The sequence below is a fragment of the Puma concolor genome, chromosome B4 (assembly GCF_028749965.1).
Source record: "Puma concolor isolate L17-30 chromosome B4, mPumCon1.1.hap2, whole genome shotgun sequence".
Lineage (NCBI taxonomy): Eukaryota > Metazoa > Chordata > Mammalia > Carnivora > Felidae > Puma > Puma concolor.
Window position 1 is genome coordinate 131,074,152 of NC_141673.1, and position 25,058 is coordinate 131,099,209.

General features: G+C 43.0%; 1 protein-coding gene and 1 long non-coding RNA gene across 2 annotated transcripts in view; both read right to left on the reverse strand.

The window, feature by feature from the left end:
- The window catches only part of MCM10 (minichromosome maintenance 10 replication initiation factor), a 110,761-nt gene that overhangs the window by 18,813 nt on the left and 66,890 nt on the right, over positions 1-25,058 (reverse strand). The window lies entirely within an intron of this gene.
- LOC147579510 (uncharacterized) lies at positions 3,603-6,370 on the reverse strand. Its single transcript, XR_015254019.1, has 2 exons — positions 6,296-6,370; positions 3,603-6,053 (listed from the first exon to the last, which is right to left on the reverse strand). It is a non-coding gene; the product is annotated as an uncharacterized LOC147579510 (long non-coding RNA).

Consider the following 25,058-nt stretch of genomic DNA (forward strand, 5'->3'; position numbering starts at 1 on the left):
GTGAAGACACAGAGTTTAAGTTCAGTTCCAGCTGGAAACTGGAGAAGGCAAGACCATCGCTGATAGGGTTTAACAAAACTGGATTATGGAATAATTGGACATAAAATGTACGTAAGAAATGCCTGTGTAAACAGCATGTATGGAGCACTGTTCCACAAAAAACTTTTCAAACTCCTTTCACATTTAAAATAAACTTCAGTAGAACAACTAGACAGCACAATTTGTTATTTCTCTTATGCAGTTTTTTTAAAGTTTATTTATTTTGAGAGACAGAGAAAGAACATGATTGGGGGAGGGGCAGAGAGAGAGAATCCCAAGCAGGCTCTGTGCTGTCAGCACACAGCCCAACTTGGGGCTTGAACTCATGAACCATGAGATCATGACCTGAGCCGAAGTCAGATGCTGAACTGACTGAGCCACCTGGGCGCATTCCCTTGTGCATTTTCAAGTGAATGCCAAGTAGTCAGGAAGCAATTCATTTCCTATTTTGTGTCCCTTTTGTCCACTGATTCATTTAACAAATATCCAGGCATCCATTCTGTGTAACAGATGTGGAAGAAAGACCACACCAGGGTGAGTTAGGACAGTTCATTTAGTGTGTGCTCCCACCTGGGAAAAGTGGGAGCACAAGTCAGCTGGGAAATGAAGAGCTGGGATAGGAATATCACCAGATCTCGGCAGAATGAGGAATGGCCTGATTTCACAGAGGGTGTAAGGGGATGCACCCTGGACTAATGTTCATTTCACCAGAGACTAAGCTCAAAGGGCAGAAGGCATTCAAAGTGTAGATCAAAACACGGGCACCTGGGTGGCTCAGTTGGTTAAGCATCTGACTCTTGATCCTGGCTCGGGTCATGGTCTCACAGTTGGTGAGTTCAAGCCCTGTGTCGGGCTCTGTGTGGATGAGCCTACTTGGGATTCTGTCTCTCCTCTCTCTGCCCCTCCCCGACTATGTGCATTCTGTCTCTCTCAAAATAAATAAACTTAAAAAAAAAAAAAAAAAAAGCTGCAGACCAAAACAAACAAAAAATCCCCTTCTATGATGTAGGACTAACAGCCTAGGAAGAACGGACCTTTGCCTTTGGTATCTGCTTGGAGCTCCTCATTTAAAAAAAAAAAAAAAAAAATTTTTTAACATTTATTTACTATTGAGAGACAGAGCAGGAGAGGGGCAGAGAGAGGGGGAGACACAGAATCCGAAGCAGGCTCCAGGCTCTGAGCTGTCAGCACAGAGCCCAACGTGGGGCTCGAACTCACATGCAGTGAGATCATTACCTGAGTGGGAGTCAGACGCTTAACCACCTAAGCCACCCAGGTGCCCCAAGGATTGTTCTATCTTTTTAGAGGCTTTCTGTAACTAATCTAAATGCTGGTCTCTTCTTAGTGCTACACATACCTTCTTCTATAAAGGTTATAGAAAAGATTTCAAATAGCCATACATGGCTTGAATGTCTTGAGAGATGAAGCTTACTTTTCCTTCTCATTCCTTGCATGCCTGACCCTCATGTTGTAATTCTCAGCCTCAGGGATTTTAACAGAAACAGAATGTGATATCAAGTCCTAAACCCATTGAGGGGTGCTGATATGTGTCCTAGAAGGTAGGGGAAAGAGAGGGTGGGGACAAACGTTTGTGCAGGGGTGATGTTTGAAATATGCAACAAGGGCACCATTAATTAGGCATCGTGCAGACAGGAATGTGGCACCTCTTGACAGTTTGTGAAGTTCCTGAGCAGTGGGCACCTCATCGGGCTCACTGGAAGCACCCCAGGAAAGTGGCCAGACTCTAGAAGTCTCTCAGGGAAGGCTGGTCTCTGTGGCAGGTTGGGGCCTGGGTCATTCAGGCTGGCTCAGTCCACGTCTACTATTTCCAGAGCAACATACCTCCCTCCTCTCCATCCCTGGTACCTAACTCAGAGTAATACCCAGGCACCTTTACACAAGGCAGGTGGGTACTGGATACACCATCCAGACAAAAAGATCAATAAGGAGACAATGGCCATAACTGACACATCAGACCAGATGAACTTGATAGATACATACAAAACATTCTATCCCAAAGCAGCAGAGTATACATTTTTCTCACGTGCGCATAGAACATCCTCTAAGATAGAGCACATGTTAGGACACGAAACAAGTCTCAGTAAATTCAAGAAAATTTAAAGCATAGCAAGTATCTTTTCCAAACACATTGGTATGAAACTAAAAGTTAATTACAAAGAAACAGGGAAACCCACAAAAATGTGGAAATTAAACAACATGCTAGTGAACAACCAACGGGTCATCAAAGAAATTAAAGGAAAAATTAAAAAACACCTAAAGGCAAATGAAAACAGAAATACAACATACCAAAATTTGTAAGAGGCAGCAAGCCTCTAGAGCCTGTAAGAGGGAAGGTCATAACAATATAGGCCTACCTCAAAAAAGCAAGAAATATCTCAAATAAACAATATAACTTTACATTTAAAGGAACTATAAAAAGAAAAAGCCCAAAATTAGAAGGAAAGAAACAATAAAGATCAGAGCAGAAATAAAGGAAATACAGATTAAAATGACAATAGAAAATATCAGTGAAATTAAGAGCAGATCCTTTTTTTTAATAAAATTTTTTTTAATGTTTTTTAATTTATTTTTGACAGAGAGAGAGAGACAGAGCATGAGTCGGGGAGGGGCAGAGAGAGAGGGAGACACAGAATCTGAAACAGGCTCCAGGCTCTGAGCTGTCAGCACAGAGCCTGACGTGGGGCTTTAACCCACGAGCTGTGAAATCATGACCTGATCTCAGTTGGATGCTCAACCGACTGAGCCACCCAGGCGCCCCAAGAGTGGATCCTTTGAAAAGAGAAAGTCTAGCTAGACTAACCAAGAAAAAAAGAAAGCTTAAATAAACAAAATCAGAAATGAAAAAGGAAAAGTTACAACCAATACCACAGAAATACAAAGGATCATAAAAGACCACTACAAGCAATTATACACCAATAAGCTGGACAACCTGGAAGAAATGGATAGGTTCCTAGTAAAAATACACTCTTTCTAGATTGAATAATGAAGAAACTGAAAAGCTGAATAGAGCTATTACTAGTAAGGAGTTTGAAGCAGTAAACAAAAATCTCTCCACAAACAAAAGTCCAGAACCAGATGGCTTCACTGGCAAATTCTACTAAACATTCAAAGAAGATGTAATACCTATCCTTCTCAAAACCTTCCAAAAAGTTGAAGAGGAGGGGTGCCTGAGTTGCTCAGTCAGTTTAGAGTCTGAATCTTGATTTCGGCTCAGGTCATGATCCCAGGGTTGTGGGATCGAGCCCCATGTTGGGCTCCATGTTGAACATTAAGCGTGCTTAAGATTCTTTCTCCCTCTGGTCATTTTGCCTACTTGTGTGTGCTCTCTCTCTCTCTCAAAAAAGAAAAAAGTTGAAGAGGAGGGAAATCTTCCAAACACATTTTACAGCATTACTCTGATCCAAAACCAGACAAAGACACCACAAAAAAAAAAAAAAAAAAAAAAAAAAGGAAAATACAGGCCAATATCCTTGATGAACACAGACGCAAAAATCCTCAACAAAATATTAGCAAATATTCAACAATACATTAAAAGGCTCATATATCACAATCAAGTGGGATTTATTCCAGGGATGCAAGAATGTTTTAACGTCTGCAAATCAATACATGTGATACATAACATTAACAAAATGAAAGATAAAAATCATATGATCATCTCAATAGATGCAGAAAAATCATCTGACAAAATTCAACATCCATTTATGATAACTCTCAACAAAGTGGGTATAAAGGGAACATATGTCAACACAATAAAGGCCATATATGACTTCATACTCAATGATGAAAACGCTGAAAGCTTTTCTTTTAAGAACAGGAACAAGATAAGGATGTTCACTCTTGCCACTTTTATCCAACACAGTACTAGAAGTCTGAGCCATAGCAATTAGGCACGAAAAAGAAATAAAAGGCAGTTAAGTTGGAAACAAAGAAGTAAGCTGCCAATATTTGCAAGTGACATGATACTCAGATATAGAAAACCCTAAAGAATCCAACAAAAAACTGTTGGAACTAGTAAATTCAGTAAAGTTGCAGGATATAAAATCAATATACATAAATCTGTGGTATTTCCATACACAAATAATGAAACATCCAAAAGAGAAATTAACAATCCCATTTGGCGCCTGGGTGGCTCAGTTGGTTAAGCGCCTGACTCTTGATTTTGGTTCAGGCCATGATCTCATGGTTCTTGAGTTCAAGCCCCACATCAGACTTTGTACTGACAGTGTGAAACCTGCTTGGGTTTCTGTTTCCCTCTCTCTCCACGCCTCCCCTGCTTGTTCTCTATCTCTCAAAATAAATAAAAATAAACTTAAAAAAAGAGAAAGAAAACAATCCCATTTATAATTGCATCAAAAAGAATAAAAAGAATAAAGTATCTCTTTGAACCAAAGACGTGAAAAGTGAACACTACAATCTATAAAAGACTGCTGAAAGAAATTGAACAAATAAATGGAAAGATAGTTTATGCTCATGGATTGGAAGAATTAATATTATTAAAATGTCCACACTACTCAAAGCAATCTACCAGAATCAGTGCACTACTTATCAAAATTCCAATGGCATATTTCAAAGACTAGAAGAAATAATTATAAAATTTGTATGGAATCACAAAAGATCCCAAATAGCCAAAGCAATCTTAAGGATGAAGAACAAAGCTGGAGGTATCATGCTCCCTAATTTAAACTATATTACAAAACTATAGGAATCGAAACAGTATGGTATTGGTACAAACATAACACACAGATGAAAAGAAAATATTGGGATCCCAGAAAAAAAAACACATATGGATAATTAATCTATGCAAAGAAGCTAAGAACATACAATGGAGAAAAGGCAGTCTCTTCAACAAATGATGCTGGGAAAACTGGACAGTTACCTGCAAAAGAATGAAACTGGGCCACTGTCTTATATCATACACAAAAGTTAACTCAAAGTGGATTAAAGACTTAAATGTAAGACCTGAAACCATAAAATTCCTAGCACAAAACAAAGGTGGTAAACTCCTTGACATGAGCCTTAGTGAGTTCTTTGTGGGTCTGACTCCAAAGGCAAGGGAAACAGAAGCAAAAATAAACAAGTGGGACTATATCAAACTAAAAATCTTCTGCTTGGGGCACCTGGGTGGCTCAGTCGGTTAAGCATCCGACTTTGGCTCAGGTCATTATCTCGCAGTTTGTGAGTTTGAGCCTTGTGTCGGGCTCTGTGCTGACAGCCTGGAGCCTGCTTTGGATTCCGTGTCTCCCACTCTCTCTGCCCCTCCCCCACTCATGCTCTGTCTCCCTCTCTCTCTCTCAAAAATAAACATTTAAAAAAATAAAATAAAAACATAAAAATCTTCTGCTTAGCAAAGGAAACCATCATCAAAATGAAAAGGCAACTTGCCAAATGGGAAAAGATATTTATGAACTATATATCTGATAAGGGGTTAATATACAAAATATATAAGGAATTCAGACATCTCAACAACAAAAAGACACTGATTGAAAAATACATGGAGGATCTGAATAGACATTTCTCCAAAGAGGAGAGACGGCCAAAAGGCACTTGAAAAGATGTACAACATCAGTAATTATTAGGGAAATGCAAATCAGAACCACAATTGAGGTATCATCTAACACCTGTTAGAATGGCTATTATAGGGGCGCCTGGGTGGCTCAGTCAGTTAAGTATCTGACTTCGGCTCAGGTCATGATCTCATGGTTCGTGAGTTCGAGCCCCGCGTCAGGCTCTGTGCTGACAGCTCAGAGCCTGGAGCCTGCCTCAGATTCTGTGTCTCCCTGTCTCTCTGCCTCTCCCCCACTCATGCTCTGTCTCTCAAAAATAAATAAAAACATTATTTAGAATGGCTATTATAAAAAAGACGAGAAATAACAAGTGTTGGTGAGAATGTGAAGAAAAGGGAACCCTTGCGCACTGCTGATGGGATTGTAAAGTGTGCAGCCACCACGGAAAACACTATGGTGGCTCCTCAAAAAACTTAAAAACAGGGGCGCCTGGGTGGTGCAGTCGGTTAAGCGTCCGACTTCAGCCAGGTCACGATCTTGCGGTCCGTGAGTTCGAGCCCCACGTCGGGCTCTGGGCTGATGGCTCAGAGCCTGGACCCTGTTTCTGATTCTGTGTCTCCCTCTCTCTCTGCCCCTCCCCCATTCATGCTCTGTCTCTCTCTGTCCCAAAAAAATAAATAAACGTTAAAAAAAATTTAAAAAAAAAAAACAAAACTTAAAAACAAAACTACCATATGACCCACCTATTCCAATTCTGGATATTCATCCAAAGAATATAAAAACATTAACTTAAAAAGATATCTACCGGGGCGCCTGGGTGGCGCAGTCGGTTAAGCGTCCGGCTTCAGCCAGGTCACGATCTCGCGGTCCGTGAGTTCGAGCCCCGCGTCAGGCTCTGGGCTGATGGCTCGGAGCCTGGAGCCTGTTTCCGATTCTGTGTCTCCCTCTCTCTCTGCCCCTCCCCCGTTCATGCTCTGTCTCTCTCTGTCCCAAAAATAAATAAAAACGTTGAAAAAAAATTAAAAAAAAAAGATATCTACCTTTATGTTCACAACAACATTATTTACAATAGCCAAGATACGGAAACAACCTAAGTGTTCATCAATACATGAACAGATAAAGAAGACATGATATATTTATATAATGGAATATTACTCACTCCTGAAAAGGAATGAAATCTTACCACTTGTGACAACATAGATGGAACTTGAGAGTATTATGTTAAGTAAAATAAGTCAGACAGAGAAAGACAAATACCATATTTCACTCATATGTGGAATCTAAAAAAAAAAAACCAAATTCAAAGATACAGAGAACAGACTAGTGGGTACCAGAGAAGGGGGGTGGCGAGTAGACAAAATGGTGTGAAGGAGGCCAACTGTATGGTGATGGATGGTAACTTGATCTGTAACGGTGATCACACTGTAGTGTATACAGATGTCGAATTATAGAGCTGTATACCTGGAACTTACATACATACATCTATGTACTGTGTTTGTGTGTGTGTGTGTGTGTGTGTGTGTGTGTGTGTGTGTGTATACAAAAGGAACAGAAAGAAATTGTGAGCGAACTAGAAACTGGACACTCAAGAATACAAACTTTCTCTTGGTTGGTGTGGGGATTTCTGCCCTAGGTTGGGGGCCAGTGATCCTTTTCTTCCGAGAGCCAGATAGTGGATATTTTCTGCTTCTCAGGTTATACTGTCTCTGTTGCAACTACTCAGCCCTGCTGTTACATCAGGAAGGCAGCCAGAGAAAACACATAAATGGACAGGGAGGCTATGATCTAATGAAACTCTATTTACAAAAACAGGCAGTCTGCCAGATTTGACCATGGAGCTCTTGTCTGCCTGCCCTGCGTTGGATGAAGATGTACATTTACTAAAGCAAACAAGTGCTTTGTATCTTGTACCTTGGCAGAAAGCACCTGGCACAGTGAGGTGATACTTCAGCATCACAGTGAGGTGATACCTGAAGGTGCTAGGAGGTGCTAGGAGCCCAGCCCTGCCCAGTGTAAGGCAGTTTTTTTTCCTTGGTGTGGCCAGTTGTTAATCTAGATTAACTCTGCGACACCGTGTGAAGACTTTGGTGTGTAACTTTTAGCCCAGACAGCAGCTGCTGTGACATGCGTGGGAGATACTGATCTATGGTACTCAAGGACTCCGCTTAAATATACATGTTATATACCCGTCCGAAATCTTGGTTGCAAACAACAGGAACTGAGCGCCAACCATGGGAAACTGTGTTAGCAGGCTCTCCAGGGCTTATGGAAATGCCGTGTGGCTGGGGGGCCAGGTGTGTAGTGGAAAAGAGCACACTACAAAGGGACAGGCTGTGCCAGTGGTTATGGTGATGGATGGGCCCCCTGCGCCCCCGTCTCTGGGGCCCCTGCTCTGCAATCAAAGCCCTGGGGACAGAGGTGGAAACAGACAGAACATGGGTCTATCTGGTTCTGTGCTTTGGGATATTACCACCTACACTAAGACCACACACACATCAAGGGGGGGGTGGGACAGCCTTGAAGCAAGATCAGGCTGCAAAAAGAAAGCAGACAGACCGGGGCGCCTGGGTGGCTCGGCTGGTTGGGCATCCGACTTCGGTTCAGGTCACGATCTCACAGTCTGTGGGTTCAAGCCCCACGTCGGGCTCTGTGCTGACAGCTCGGAGCCTGGAGCCTGCTTTGGATTCTCTGTCTCCCTCTCTCTCTACCCCTCCCCACTTGCACTCTGTCTCTCTCTTTCTCTCAAAAATAAATAAACATAAAAAAAAAAGGAAGCAGACAGACCAAATGTCATCGTCTGCTACAACACCCGTCCAGCTTGCCCCCACACATCTGGATTTCATAGCTTGCCTGCGTGGGAAAGGTAAAACCCATTCTGAACTCCATGAAGGGAAGGGCTGTGTCCTGACTGACTCTCTCGGGCCTGTCTCAGCCCTCATGTGACACAGGCTCATCACCCGTCACCCAGGAAGCACTCTGTGGCCCTCAGCAGCTCTGGCCTGGTGCGGCGCTCCTCAGGCTGCAGTGGTGACCCATTCCAGGGTCACTGTCAGTGCTTTTGTAGGTCACACCCTCAATTTCTAAATAAAAGAATAAAAAAGAACAGAATGAAAAAACAGAGAAGACAAAATCAGAGACCACCGCATAAGGTGAGAGAAAGCAGTGTTTCCGTTTTAAATGTGCATGTGTAGGGGGTGCCTGGGTGGCTCAGTCGGTGAAGCTTCGACTTCGGCTCAGGTCATGATCTCACTGTTCATGAGTTCAAGTCCTGCATCGGGCTCTCTGCTGCAGCACTAAGCCTGCTTCGGGTTCTCTGTCCCTCTCTCTCTCCCCCTCCCCCGCTCATGTGCTCACGCTCTCCTTCTATCTCTCTCTAAAAGACAAACATTAAAAAAACCCACATGTGTGTGTGTAACTTGGGTCATGATGCAAAATGGATTTCTTGCTCCACTGTGGTCACCGAGTATGGAGCCCGGTAGCCTTGTTGATGACACACACTGTGTTGTTATGCTCCAGCCACCCTCACAAGTACCCCAGATGAGCAGCCTAATTACACAGCCTCCTAGTTCCGGAGCCTAGAAGGCTGAGATCAAGGTGCAGGGAGGGCTGTTTCTTCTGAGGCCTCTCTCCTTGGCTTGTAGCTGGCCGTCTTCTCCCTGTGTCGTCATGTGTCTTCACGAGCTCCTTCCTTCTGTGTGTCTGTGTCCTGATGCCTTCTTACAAGGACACCAGTCACACTGGATTATGGCCCATCCCAACGATTTTATTTAACCCTAATTGCCTTGTTAGTGACCCTATCTCCAAATACAGTCACATTCGGAGCTACCGGGGGTTGGGAATTTGGGGAAACACATCAGCCCGTAATATACACCTTGAAACTTTCAGGGAGACAATGAAGCTTCAGCCTTGTTTCTGTTCTCTTTGGTAGCCTACTTCCAAACATGGTTATAGTTTTAATACATGTCTTTATTTTTCCAGCATCCAGATTCTTTTATTTCTTGGCAGAATTGGTATTTCTTGATATCATTTATGCCTCTTTCAGCTTAGCCAATCTTTGTTAGTGGCCTGAGACAATTTGAAAACATTATGGCAAGGATGGTTTGGAGATACTTCTAGGAGAAAGGAGGAGCTGGAGCCAAGAGGATAGAAATAACTTTTGTCTTCCTAAGTCCCTGATTTTTGTGTCTTATTTCCTGAGCAAAATGCCTCAAAGAACATGGCCTTTCTGAGAATAAATGTGGTTGGCAAGGTCTTCAACTCCCAGAGTACCTTTCACTATGCATTTATTCATACATTATTATTATGGAGTTTGACATCTTTTCCCGTGCATTTTGTTCCTCGGACAAGCAGAAGAGTACTGTGGAAAGATGATGAGCTTGGAGGTCAGATAAACCTGCATTTAATTCCTGGCTCTGATACTAATGAGCTGTGTGACCTTGGGTCAATTACTTAACCTCTCTGGGTCTTACAGTGTTCATTTGAAAGCTGGAAGTGATGAGGCCCATCTTTTTTTTTTTTTTTAATTTTTTAAAGTTTTATTTGAGAGAGAGAGAGAGAGAGAGAGAGAGAGAGAGAACAAGAGGGGGGGTGGGGGTGGGGGGGACAGAGAGAGGGAGACAGATTCCCAAGCAGGCTCCATGCTGTCAGCACAGGGCCTGATGTGGGGCTTGAACTCACGAACTGCAAGATCATGACCTGACCTGAAGTCAAGAGTCATCAAGAGTCAGACACTTAACCAACTGAGCTCCCCAGGTGCCCCCCAGATGCGAGACCCATCTTTCAAAATAAAGCTATCCGGCTTGTTGATGCAATACCAAGTGCCCAGTAAGTGCTAGTTGTAATTAATGCGCATTGACCCTCATAAACGTAAGCCAGGGAGGTCAAATGTATGTTGCTCCTTTTTCTGGTAATACGTTCTCTGAAAAGTAACTTAGTTGATTTGTGCAAGAGGTAAGCCAGGCAAGTGGAGTAGTTCTGATTCCCAGCCCAGGCATTTTCTATCACACCACACTCAGCATACTTGCTGATGCCCTTTCCTCACAGTTGCAAAGAAAATCAGGGATTGTGGTTTCGTTTCCTCAGTGAAACTTGAGGATCTGCCACGGGAAATGTCTCTCTTGGCCCTACTTCCTTAAACTTCAGGGCTGGAGGCAGAAGCGGGATGGCCCAACTCTTTGCAGGAGAGTGAAATCCCAGGAGACAAGAGTGAGGGAAGGGGCGTGAGGCAGGAGAGGGGAGGGAGTGAATGCCAGGTGACACTGTCACAACAAAAGAGCCTGTTGGTAGTCACAGGGCATTTACACAAAGGCTCCCTGGAGTCAATGCCATGGGAGGAAAGGTGAGCACTTAATTTAACTGCTGAGTCTTTCCCTTCTCCCAAGGTTAGGGACACCCTGCCTTTCCGGGTTGAGTTTCTGGCCCTTCAGGCATTTGCTGGAGAAGGCAGCCTCTGAGACTGCAGTGTGCACCAGGTATGGGGGTGCCTGGGCAGTCGATTATGTTTGAATAATTTCCACTTCTCCTTTAGTAACAGTAGTAGCAAACACTTGCATCATGCCTTACTATATGACCAGCACCGCTGTGTGCACTTAACTTGCATGGATGCTTTTAATTCTCACGACTCTACAGGCAAAACACCGTCATCATCCCCGTTTTACCCATGAGACAACTCAGGCGCAGAGAGGTTAAGTGACTCGCCTAAGATCATACAGCTAGCAAGTGGTGAGCCAGGATTTGAACCCCAGTAGTTGGGCTGCTGAGTCTTTGCCTCATCATTGGAATAATGCATTAAAAGATCTTTTATACCTTTTTAGTGAATTTTTTCACTACATTTTCGGAAAATTTCAGCTACACTACAATTCAACTTGTATTTCTTGAAATGTAACAGAGGTAGATGGTGAGTAATCTTTTATATGGATGTTGATCATGTTATGGAAGTTGGTGTTGTAAAGGGATTCTACCACACGCACAGAAACTGTCCAGCAATCTGCTGATGAGCAATTTTGGGCAAGTGAGCAGTTTATAATAGAATCAGAATACAAAGAACATAAAAGAGAGGGTCTTATGGATCATGTAGTCCAATTGCCTGATTTCATTCATTCATTCAGTTATCAATACTCTGTGCACTTTTTTTTAAAGTTTATTTATTTTGAGAGAGAGAGAGATTGGGAGAGAGAGGGAAAGAGAGAACACGAGCGGGGGGGGGGGGGGGACGGAGACAGAGAGAGAGAGAGAGAGAGAGAGAGAATCCCAAGCAGGCTCTGTGCTGTCAGCACAGAGCCTGACGTGGGGCTCAAACCCATGACCTGAGCCAAAGCAAGAGCCAGACGCTTAACCGACTGAACCACCCAGGCCCCTCTACTCTGTGCACTTTTTGTGAGTCAGGTATATGCTGTGTGTAAAACACATAAAGATGATGAGGACATGCTTTCTGACTTCAAAGAACTCGAGTCCCTCTGGGCTATTAAGTCCTGAGCTCAAATGGGCCTCTGGGCTGATACATGTGTCTGCAATTTAAAAATTGCTAACCAAGAAATGAGAATTAAAAACCCCTAACAATACTTTATGACCTTGAAATTTCTATAATAGTTTAATTTCTATAAAGAGAATGTATTCATGTATTACTGTAATTGAAAATTAATTTTTAGAAACGCTTGCAAATTACTCTTGATAGTAAGACCACAATGTATTTCATCGGGCTAATAAGCAAAGAGGTCTGCAGGTGTTTTGGTCCTACTGAAAAGAGCAGATACTATTACAGAAACAAATCATTATACCCCAAATCTGCTTGAGTTGGGCATGCACACTTGGTTGAGTGAACTGGTTGCAGGAACCAGTGTGAGCACAGTGGGACCTTTACGATAAGGGTCTCGGGCCAGTCCGTGACCTCTAGAGAGTCAGCCAGGGGCCTAGTGCTTCAGGGAACCTAGGTCTCTCCAGAAGCTGCTTCATCGTCTCTCCCCACAGACCAGCTTCTCCTGAGTCCCAGTGATGCTGGAAATGGGGTCTCACCACCAGTTCTGAGTTTATGTCTCCCCCCAAACAGAGCAGTCAGATGGTGAAAATCTCAGCTTAAGTCCCAGATTCCTTGCAACCCCCATGCAAATACCAGCAGCGTTTCTCACAGAACTAGAACACACAATCATAAAACTTACATGGAACCACAGAAGACCCCGGGTAGCCAAAGCAATTTGGGAAAAGAAAAGCGAAACTGGAGGCATCACAATTTCAGACTTCAAGTTATATTACAAAGCTGTAGTAATCAAAACAGTGTGGTACTGACACAAAAACAGACACATAGATCAATGGCACAGAACAGAAAACCCAGGAATAAACCCAGAATTATATGGTCAATTAATCTTTGATAAAGCAGGAAAGTATATGAATGAGAAAAAGACATTCTCTTCAACGAATGGTGTTGGGAAAACTGGACAAAAACATGGGAAAAAAATGAAATGGGACCACTTTCTTACACCATAAACTCAAAATGAATGAAATAAACTCAAAATGAATGAAAGACCTAAATATGAAACAAGAAACCACTAAAATCCCAGAAGGCAGCTCGGGCAGTAATGTCTCTGACCTTTGCCATAACAACATTTTTCTAGATATGTGTCTTGAGGCAAGGGAAATAAAAGCAAAAATAAACTATAGGGATTCCATCAAAATAAAAAGCTTCTGCACAGTGAAAGAAATAATCAACAAAACTAAAAGGCAACCTACAGAGACAATATTTGCAAGTGACATCTCTGACAAAGGGCTAGTATCCAAAATATATGAAGAGAGGCGCCTGGGTGGCTCAGTTGGTTGAGTGTCCAATTTCAGCTCAGGTCATGATCTCACACTTTGTGGGTTCAAGCCCCTCATTGGGCTCTGTGCTGACAGCCAGAGCCTGGAGCCTGTTTTAGATTCTGTGTCTCCCTCTCTCTTTGCCCCTCCCCTGCTTGTGCTCTCTCTCTCTCAAAAATAAAAATTAAGCAAAAAAAATATATATATATATGTGTATATATATATATATGTGTGTGTGTGTGTGTATGTATACACACACACACACACACACACACACACACACACACACACACACACATATATATATACGAAGAACTTCTATAACTCAACACCCAAAGAATAATCCAATTTAAAAACAGGCAAAAGAAATGAACAGACATTTCTCCAAAGAAGACATCCAGCTGTCCAACAGACACATGATAAGATGCTCAACATCACTCATCAAGAAAATGCAAATTAAACTACAATGAGATAGCACCTCAGAATGGTGAAAATAAAAAAATACAAGAAACAGCAAGTGTTGGCGAGGATGTGGGGAAAAAGGAACCCCCTTGGGCCGTTGGTAGGAATGCAAACTGGTGTAGCCGCTATGGAAGACAGTATGGAGGTTCCTCAAAAAGTTAAAAATGGAATTGTCCTGGGGCACCTGGATGGCTCAGTCAGTTGAGCAACTGACTTCAGCTCAGGTCATGATCTCACTGTGAGTTCGAGGCCTGCATCGGGCTCTGTCCTGGCACCTTGGAGCCTGGAGCCTGCTTCAGATTCTGTCTCCCTCTGTCTCTGCCTTTCCCCCACTCATGCTCTGTCTCTGTCTCTCAAAAATAAATAAACGTTAAAAAAAATTTTTTTTAAATGGACCTGTCCTATGATCCAGTAACTGCAGTACAAGGTATTTAACTAAAAAGTACAAAAACACTAATTCAAAGGGATACATGCACCTCTATGTTTATTGTAGCATTATTTACAGTGGCCAAATTATGGAAGCAGCCCAAGCATTCATCGATTGATGAGTGGATAAAGAAGGTATACATATACCTATATATACATATACACACACATATATGTATATATATTTATATGTATGTGTGTATATACACACACAGAGACACATACACACACACAATGGAATGTTATTCAACCATAGAAAAGAATAAAATCTTGCCATTTGCAACAACATGGATGGAGCTAGAGAGTATAATGCTAGCTAAGCGAATTAGGTCGGAGAAAGACAAATACCATACGATTTGACTTGTATGCGGATTTTAAGAAAGAAAACAAATGAGCAAAGGAAAAAAAGAGAGAGCGATAAACCAAGAAACAGACTCTCAACGACAGAGAACTGCCCTGATCTGATCATTTTTCAGCATTATCAGCTTCTCCCTTAAATAATGTTAGCCGTAGAAGCAGTCCCAATCAAGTGTGTCAGGGCGTGGGGGATGAAGGTTGGGGGACATAAGGTATGGATTATGTGAGACAAGGGCAGGGAAGAGCTGACCAAAGTAGCTGTGGCTAGGACAGTTTGTCTACTTGGAAACACATTTCTATTAAAAATGCTGACCCAAGGGCACCTGGCTGGCCCATTTGGAAGAGCATGCAATTCTTGATTTTAGGGTTGTGAGTTTGAGCCCCACGTTGGGTATAGAGATTACTAAAATAAAGAAACTTAAAAAAAACCTTGCATTTAAAAAATGCACTGTGCACTAATCATCAGGGAAATACAAATCAAAACTACAATGAGATATCACCTCACACCTGTCAGAATGGCGAAACATTAACAACTCAGGCAACAACAGACGTTGGTGAGGATGCAGAGAAAGAGGATCTCTTTTGCATTGTTGGTGCAATGCAAGCTGGTGCAACCACTCTGGAGAACAGTATGGAGGTTCCTCAAAAAATTAAAAACAGAACTACCCTATGACCCAACAACTGCACTACTAGGTATTTATCCAAGGGATACAGGGATGCTATTTCGAAGGGGCACACATACCCCCATGTTTATAGCAGCACTATCAACAACAGCCCAAGTATGGAAAGAGCCCAAATGTCCATCAATGGATGAACAGATAAAGAAGATGTGGTATATATATACAATGGAGTATTACTCAGCAATCAAAAAGAATGAAATCTTGCCATTTGCAACAACAAGGATGGAACTAGAGGATATTATACTAAGTGACATTAGTCAGAGAAAGGCAAGTATCATATGACTTCACTCATATGTGCAATTTAGAATACAAAACAGATGAACACAAGGGAAGCAAAAATAGTATAAAAGCAGGGAGGGAGACAAAACGTAAGCAACTCTTAAATATAGGGAACAAAATGAGGGTTGCTGCAGGGTTTGTGGGCGGGGGGATGGCCCAAATGGGCAAGGGGCATTAAGGAAGACACTTGCTGGGATGAGCACTGGGTGTTATGTGTAGGGGATGAATCAGTGGATTCTACTCCTGAAATCATCATTGCATTATATGCTGACTAACTTGGATGTAAATTAAAAAAAACAATAGGGGTGCCTGGGTGGCTCAGTCGGTTAAGCGGCTGACTTTGGCTCAGGTCATGATCTTGTGGTCCGTGAGTTTGAGCCCCATGTCGGGCTCTGTGCTGACAGCTCAGAGCCTGGAGCCTGTTTCAGATTCTGTGTCTCCCTCTCTCTGACCCTCTCCTGTGCATGCTCTGTCTCTCCCTGTCTCAAAAAAAAAAAAAAAAAAAAAGTTTTAAAAAAACAATAAAAAAAATTTAAAAAATGGACCACGGGTCCATTTCTAGGTTCTCCATTCTGTTCCGCTGATCTATGTGTCTGTTTTTGTGCCAGTACCACACTGTCTTAGGAATACTACTCGGCGATCAAAAAGAATGAAATTTTGCCATTTGCAACAATGTGGATGGAACTACAGTGTATTATGCTAAACGAAATGAGCCAAATTATGCGATTTCACTGATAGGTGGAATTTAAGAAACACAACAGATGAACACAGCAGAAGGGAAAGAAAAAAAAAAGATAAAAGCAGAGAGGGAGGCAAACCACAAGAGACTCTTAAATACAGGGGCGCCTGGGTGGCTCAATCAGTTAAGCATCCAACTCTTGGTTTTGGCTCAGGTCACGATCTCACAGTTCATGAGTTTGATCCCTGCATTGGGCTCTGGGCTGATGGTGCAAAGCCTGCTTAGGATTCTCTCTCCCTCTGCCCCTCCCCCTCTTTCTCTCTCTCTTTCTTAATAAGTAAATAAACTTTAAAAAAAGAGAGAGAGAGACTCTTAAATACAGAGAATGAACTGAAGGTTGCTGGAGGGAGGTGGGGGATGAACTAAATGGGTGATGGGCATTAAGGAAGGCACTTGCTGGGATGAACACTGGGTGTTGTATGTAAGTGATGAATCACTGGGTTCTACTCCTGAAACCAAGACTGCACTGTATGTTAACTAAGTTGAATTTCAATAAATAAATTTTTTTTTCATCGTTTATTTATTTTTGGGACAGAGAGAGACAGAGCATGAACGGGGGAGGGGCAGAGAGAGAGGGAGACACAGAATCGGAAACAGGCTCCAGGCTCTGAGCCATCAGCCCAGAGCCTGACGCGGGGCTCGAACTCACGGACCGCGAGATCGTGACCTGGTTGAAGTCGGACGCTTAACCGACTGCGCCACCCAGGCGCCCCAATAAATAAATTTTTAAAAATGCACTAATCCAACCCAGCAGTTCCACATCTGGGTAGATATCTGAAAGAATTGAAAACAAAGTCTCCGAGAGATACCTACACACCTATGTTCACGGCAGCATTACTTACAGTAGCCAAAGGCAGAAGCAACTGTGTTCATCAAGAAATGAACGGATAAACAGAACGTTTACACATACAATGGAATATTATTCAGCCTTAAAAAGGAAGGAAATCCTGACTCATGCTAGAGCATAGATGCACCATGAGGACACTATGCCAGGGAAGATCCACCGGTCACAAAAGGACATATATTGTATGATTGCACCCATATGAGGGACACAGAGACAGAAAGCAGAATGGCGGTGGCCAGGGCCTGGAGGGAGGGAGGATGGGGAGTTAGTGTTTAATGGCGACACAGTTTCAGTTTGGGAAGACGAAAAGAGGTCTGCGCATGGATGGTGGTGATGGGTGTAGATTTGGTTAAGCCTAATGGTTAAGACTTTCATGGTAACGTTCACGTAATGGTGAAGGTAACTTCTCCATTATGTGTATCTTACCAATATCTTAAAAAATAAAAACAAAAAAATTTTCACATGAAAAAAGAAAACACACCCAAATTTCCTGAAGTACTAGAAAGGAGTGTACACCCAACCATAGTAATCTGACAGAAATCGCTTCTCTGCACTTGGAAAGACCTAGAAGGGGCCACCTGGATGAAGTCCCACCCACCCTTGGCTGGGCCCCTGCATTAACTCCACAGCTGCTCCAGTCCGTCCCGCACACAGCTCAGCACTGACTCTGGGAGCTTTATGATTCAGTCCTGGGGCCCTGGTCACTGGAGGCACAGCTCACCCTCTAAAGAAACAATCTCCTCTTGGTCTTAAAAACGCATTTCCTGGTCTGTGAGCATTTCCCAGACCAACAACAGGACCAAAGAACCAAAACAAAAACAGAACAGCCCTCGGTTTTCCTCGGGGATTCCCTTAAGGACCCCCCTCAGGCCAGAGGTGAAATCCTAGCTCCATTATTTACACACCGTGCGGGTCAGTCAACATCTCTAGACCTCCGTTTCTTCATTTATGAGATGGGGCTCCATGGGGTGGTCTTGAAGATGAAATAAGAGTGTTGGGTATATTTTTTCCTGTTTGTATTGTTTGTTGAGAAACCTACTCAGACTTCACTTACCAAAGATCTTAAAGATGACGCCTGCGTTGCCACTAAAAACAAAGAAAATCACCCCAAAATCAATAACAACTATAACTAGGATATTGCTAGGGAAAAGGGGTGCCTCAGATCAGCTTCAGTTAGGGTGACCCCTGGACCCCTAATCTTGTGTTGGTTCCTCTTTGCTCTGATGGGACCAGAAATCTTCCTCCAAACAAAAACAACAAAAGCAAAAACACTCACGTATCTTCTGTCACCCAGAAGATACAAATTTCCTAAAGTACTAGAAAGGGAGTCCCTTGGGAGACCCTCAGATTATTCCCATTTGCTCATTACATATTTTTATTTATTTTTACAGGTTTGTTTGTTTATTGATTTATTTTTGAGAGAGAAAGACAGCACACGAGCAGGGGAGGGACGGAGAGAGAGGAGGAGGGAGAGAACCCAAGCAGTCTCTGCACTCCCAGCACAGAGCCCGACGTGGGGCTCCAACCCACGAACTGTGAGATCATGACCTGAGCCGAAGTCAAGAGCTGGACGTTTAACCTACTGAGCCACCCAGGCGCCCCTTATTACATATTTTTACAGCAGGGTTATATATATGATAGGTAATGAGGACATTTCGCCTCATTAAATTCAGATAATTTGGAAAGGATGTGGAAAATTTGGGCAAGGTGCATGGGAATGAGCTAATCAGACAACTGGGAACTAGGACTTACAAGATGGCAAAGACAGCTTTAGAAGAAGATCTTAGGCTGACCACACTCTTGAGTGATGTGCAAATTTTGCATATGTTCCTGCCACACTTGTGACTCAGCCCTCCAAGCTGCACTCCAAACAGCCTCACAGACACCCCCAGTCGCATGAACAAACTCCCTTTCACACATCCTGACACAGAAGACTGCACTCACACAGGCCCACATTCACCTGCCTGTTGACACTGGTACTGTCCACACAGACACCCTTTCATGAGTTCCCTCAACAGAGAAACCCGGATGGCAGCCAACATGTGCGAGCGCCTGCACACTCGTGCCTCGCCCCGGCCTTCCAGACCTCCTTCCCTCACGGCCGTCTGGACACGGTTGCTGCTTCTTGGGCTGTCCTCCAAGTTCTCCACATAAATCCCCTGCGACAAATATTCATCGCGTGACTGTGCCGCTCTGGGCACTGCCATGACCCCCCCGGGAGCAGCAGAACTGAGGCAGAGGTGGTCTTTGCTCTGAAGGAACTCAGTCTACTGGAGAAGGCGGATGGGAAGGGGGGGGCGGCGTGCAAAAATCTAAATGCCTGGGCTGAGGCTGGTCCTAAAACAGAGAGGTAGGGACAAGGGGGAGAGGGCAAAGGGGGAGAGAGGGAGAAGTGGGGCCACAGGAAGAGAAGGTCTCTTTTACCTGGAGAAGGGGTGAAAGACTGGCATTGAAGACAAGGGGGTGCTGGAGAATCACCTTGAAAAATGAAAAAGACTTTGCCAGGTGGGGAAGGAGGGGACATTGCTCACCGGAGACCGTGAAGAAAGGGAGAATCCGTAGGGATGGACAGGGTATGATACGCCAGAGCACAGAGGGGAAGACGGGGGGGGGGGGGGGGGGACAGTGTTGTGGGGGGTAAAACAGGATACACGATGAAAACACTTTTTCGCTGTATGAAGTCACTTGGAATTTATTCGCTATTCAGTGGCGAGGCACTCAGGATGCTTTTCGGGGCAAGTAACAGAAAAAGTTGATTCTGGAGGTTGAACCAATAACAAAATGGAGTAACTCCTCCAACTGGGAGCCCAGAATAAGGGTACAATACACTCAGCGTCATCCCAAGATCCAGGATCTTCTCACCTGTTTCCTAGCCCATCTCTATCATGTGTGTTGCTCATGAACACAAAACGGTTGCGGCGGCTGCCGGCACCGCATCCTCACACAGCATCCAGAGGCAGAAAAGAATGACCTCTCTCTTTTTTGTCTCCTTTTCAAAACTGAGAATCCTATTCCAGAATCTCCCCCCTTCCAGCCAGTTTCCTTTCACCCCTCAAGTTCATACACCACTTCCCAAATCAAGGATTAGCAAGAATATTTACTTGATTGGTCTGACCAATCAAGACCTGTCCCCTGGGGCTGGAAATGGGAGTCCAGGGGTCCTGGAGGCCCCTGGCTGACAGAGGACGGGATGAAATCTTGGCTCTGCTGGCAAACGGGGTGGCAGTCACCATCACAGTGCCCTGCAACCCTCGTGGGAGGTGGTGCAATGCAATCACATTTGCAATGCAGAACAGTTACTCTGACAATAGTCTGCAGGGTGAGAGAGAGAAATGAGACCAGAGGCAGAAAAACCAGCCTTGGAGGCATGAAATGACAGTCTCTATCAGGACAAAAGCACTCAGGGAAAAAGGGACAAAAATGGATGCTGTTGAGACATGGAAGAGATGGGGGGACACCTGGGTGGTTCAGTCGGTTAAGTGTCTGACTTCGGCTCAGGTCATGATCTCATGCTTCATGAGTTCAAGCCCCCCATCAGACTCCTGGCCCTGGGGCACTCACTTTCCTGTGCCAAATTCACCTGAAAGACCTCAGCAAAGCCACTCTGGGACTCTCCAAAGGAAGGGCTTTCCAAACCCTGGGAGACGCCCCAAAGCAATGAGTAAAGTCTGTTGATCCAGTGGTTGACCAAATTAACAGAAGGCATGCTTGTGATGACATTTTTGTTAAAATATTTTATTAGCAAATGTTTAATAATGAGGCTTGATAAAATAAATCTTTCTTATTCTATTTTCCAGAAGTGGAGAGAGCAAATGACTTTAATGACGGGTAACAAATCCTTTTCCAACTCTGGTGGTTTCCAATTTTTGGCTTTCATCAAAATTGAAAGAGGTCTCATGGACCTGTCAGCTGACGGGTCTTTACAAATAATATTTTTATTTTATTTTATTTTAGAGAAAGGAAGAGTGTGTGATGGGGAGAGGGGAAGAGGGAGAGAGAGAATCCCAAGCAGGCTCCACACTCAGCACAGAGCCCAACACGGGGCTCGATCTCACAAACCGTGAGCTCATGGCCTGAGCTGAAATCAAGAGTCAGACGCTCAACCACCTGAGCCACCCAGGCGCCTCTACAAATAGTATTTGATGATAGATCACTGTGTGATTTTTGGCTCATAACTAAGAAAGCTTTAAAAGAATTGGGTGACAGTTACTATACTAAAACTTGTTGCCTCATCTATTTATTTAGAAGACAAAGTTTTGTCAGTTCTTCTAGCAATAAAAATGAAAAAACAAACCAACCCCAGGAAGAATACTGTTGCTGATCTTGAACCAATGTAGCAATAATAGCCACACAGAAATAACCTGATCTGCAAACAATACACTCATTTCACAAGGAAATGACTAACATCTACAAATAATCATTTGTTGTTTCTAAATTAATAAATAGTAACTATGTTGTCTGATCAGTTATGCACTAATAGCAACTGTGACAACAACTCAATCCAGAAGAAAAAATTCTAACACGAGGAATTATGGCTTCAGAAAAAAAAGAACACCACACAACACTTGTAGAGAAGTATGACACGGTGATAAATGAGCGCCTTACAGCTTAAGGATCCATTGCATCAGGAGAACAGTTTGTGAACAAGTGGGATGGAAGGGCTCTAGGATCTTGGCACCTGCCATATCATCCCAATGCACTGAAAATAAGAGTTCAAGGAGAAAGAGGAAAATATGTCACATTTTCAACTGTTAATGAAGTCCTTGTTCATTCATTTTTTTTAATTTATTTTTATTTATTTTTGGGACAGAGAGAGACAGAGCATGAACGGGGGAGGGGCAGAGAGAGAGGGAGATACAGAATCGGAAACAGGCTCCAGGCTCCGAGCCATCAGCCCAGAGCCTGACGCGGGGCTCGAACTCACGGACCGCGAGATCGTGACCTGGCTGAAGTCGGACGCTTAACCGACTGCGCCACCCAGGCGCCCCACATTCATTTTTTAAAGAAATGGATGATGGTGGCTATAAAATCACTACTGTATTTGGACTCCCTTGGATAAATTCAAAAGGGCAATACAGGAACGTCACTTAAAAATGTGAATGCATATAATATGCCTACAGTCCCTTGCAATTATTTAAACTTTTAAGCAAACTGCAGCTACCACCTTAAAATGCATGAAGAGATGCATAGTTTTTCCAAAAAAAAATTTTTTAAGTGGCCTCTGTGCCCAACCTGGGCTTGAACTCATGACCCTGAGACCAAGGGCTGCATGCTCTACTGACTGGGCCAGCCAGGTGCTCCTCAAAGCATTTTTTTAGACATTGATGTTGATAAAACATGACACCCAATAACTGCAGAAATCGAAGTGAACCCAAATTTTTATCAACACACACCAAATACTGGTCATAAACAAATCTCCATAAATATCAAAGGACTGAAATCATACTTAATAGATTCTCTGATCATAAAATTTATCAGGAAGAGTCCTCTGGAAAATCCCCAATTATCTGGGGTCAAACGAGGTCACAGGGGAGATTAGGAACTGTTTAGAAACTAATGACAAAAGCACAACACATCAAAATTTGTGATAACGCAACTAAAGCAGTGCTGACAGGGAAATCTAAGACTTTCAATGTTTACCTGAGAAAAGAAGAAAGCTCCTTAGACCAGTGATTTAAGCTCCCCTCTTAAGAAGCTACAAAAAATAAGACAGACAAAACAAGAGAAAAGAAATAATGAAGAGTTTAAGTCAATTAAGTAGAAAATGGACAAGCAACGGGGGGGGGGGGGGGGGGTGGAATCAATGAAAACAAAAGCTGGTTCCTCCAAAAGATGAATAAAATCAAGAAACACCTAGCAAAGTGATAAAGACAAAGAGAGGAAATGGGAGTCTCCAATTTTAGGAATGAAAGAGGGGACCTCAACACACAGCACAGAAAGCAAACAGGTTAAAGAACAGGAAATTGTGTACAGCTTTCTACCAATCAATTTGACAGCTTGGGTTAAACAGAAGATGTGAATAGCTGCATATATATGAGTGTGTATGTGTGTGTGTGTGTGTATATGTGTGCGTGTGTATGTATGTGTGCATGTATGTATGTGTGCATGTGTATATGTATGTGTGTGTATATACACACACACACATATATATAAGAAACTGAAACTGTAATTTATTTTTTTAAATATTTATTTTTGAGAGAGAGAGAGACAGAGACAGAGTACAAGCAGGGGAGGGCCAGAGAGAGTGGGAGACACAGAATCTGAAGCACAGAATCCAAAGCAGGCTCCAGGCTCTGAGCTGTCAGCACAGAGCCCGACATGGGACTTGAACCCATGAACTGTGAGATCATGACCTGTGCTGAAGTCAGATGCTTAACTGAGCCACCCAGGCACCCCTGAAGCTGTAATTTAAAAATTCCCACAAAACTCCAGGCTCAGAGGAATCTCTAAGCTTCGATGGCTTCACTAGTGGATTTTATCAAATATTTAAAGAAGAAATAATATGAATCTCACACACAGTTGAGAAAGTAGAGGAGAAGACTCCCTAACTCATTCTAGGAGGCCAGCATTACCATAACACCAAGACAATCTTTAAAAGATATTACAAAGTAGGGGCACCTGGGTGGCTGAGTCGGCGAAGTCTCCGACCCTTGGTTTTGCCTCAGGTCTTAATCTCACGGTTTCGTGAGTTCGAGGCCCGCTTCAGGCTCTATGCTGACAGCGTAGAGCCTGTTTGGGATTCTCTCTCTTCCTCTCTCTCTCTCTCTCTCTCTGCCCCTCCCCTGCTCACACTGTCTCTGTCTCTCTCAAAATAAATAAGTAAACTTAAAAAAAAAAATGATACTACAAAGTCACCACAGACCAGTAGCCTTAAACACAAAGGTAAGAACTCTAAGAAAATACGAGCAGTAGAATTCAGCAGTAAATAATAAGGATAATCCAATACAACTAAGTGGGGTTTACCCCAGGAACATAAGGGTTGCACATTTGAAAGTCAATTAATGTAATCCATCACATTAACAGAATAAAAACAAAAAAAAGAAAGAGAGAAGGAAAACAGTCTCATTCACAAACATGAAAATCCTCAAGGGTCTATAAAAGCCTACTATAATAAGGGTATTTAGCAAGATTGCAGGATAAAACATCGATACACAAAAGTATATAGGATTTGTGTATATCAGCAGCAAACAATTAGAAAACAAAAAATTTAAATTCCGTCTAAAAAAAAAATCTTAAATTACTTAAGAATAAATCCAACAAAAGCTGTGCAGGGTATCTACACAGAACTGTATAAAACACTGCTGAGAGACATTAAAGATCGAAATAAATGGAAAGAGATACATTATGCCCATTGATTGGAAGACCCAATATTCTTAGGATTGCAGTTCTCCCCAAATTAATCTCCCTAGAGTGCTTCTAAAATGTATATGGAAGGAACAAGAAGGTAGAATGTGTAGAAGGAACACAGTTGAAGGTCTTATGCTATGTGATTTTAAGACAAAAAAACCATAGAAATTAAGACAATTGGCATTGACATAAAGGGAGACAAAAGGATCAACGGAACAGAATAATCCCCACAGATGTATAGTCAGCTGACCATCAAAAATCCCATGGGGAGGGGCGCCTGGGTGGCGCAGTCGGTTAAGCGTCCGACTTCAGCCAGGTCACGATCTTCCGGTCCGTGAGTTTGAGCCCCGCGTCAGGCTCTGGGCTGATGGCTCGGAGCCTGGAGCCTGTTTCCGATTCTGTGTCTCCCTCTCTCTCTGCCCCTCCCCCGTTCATGCTCTGTCTCTCTCTGTCCCAAAAATAAATAAAAAACGTTGAAAAAAAAAATTTAAAAAAAAATCCCATGGGGAATGGAAAATTTTTTTCATCAAATGGTGATGGAACAGTTGGATAGCCATAAGGAGAAGAAATAA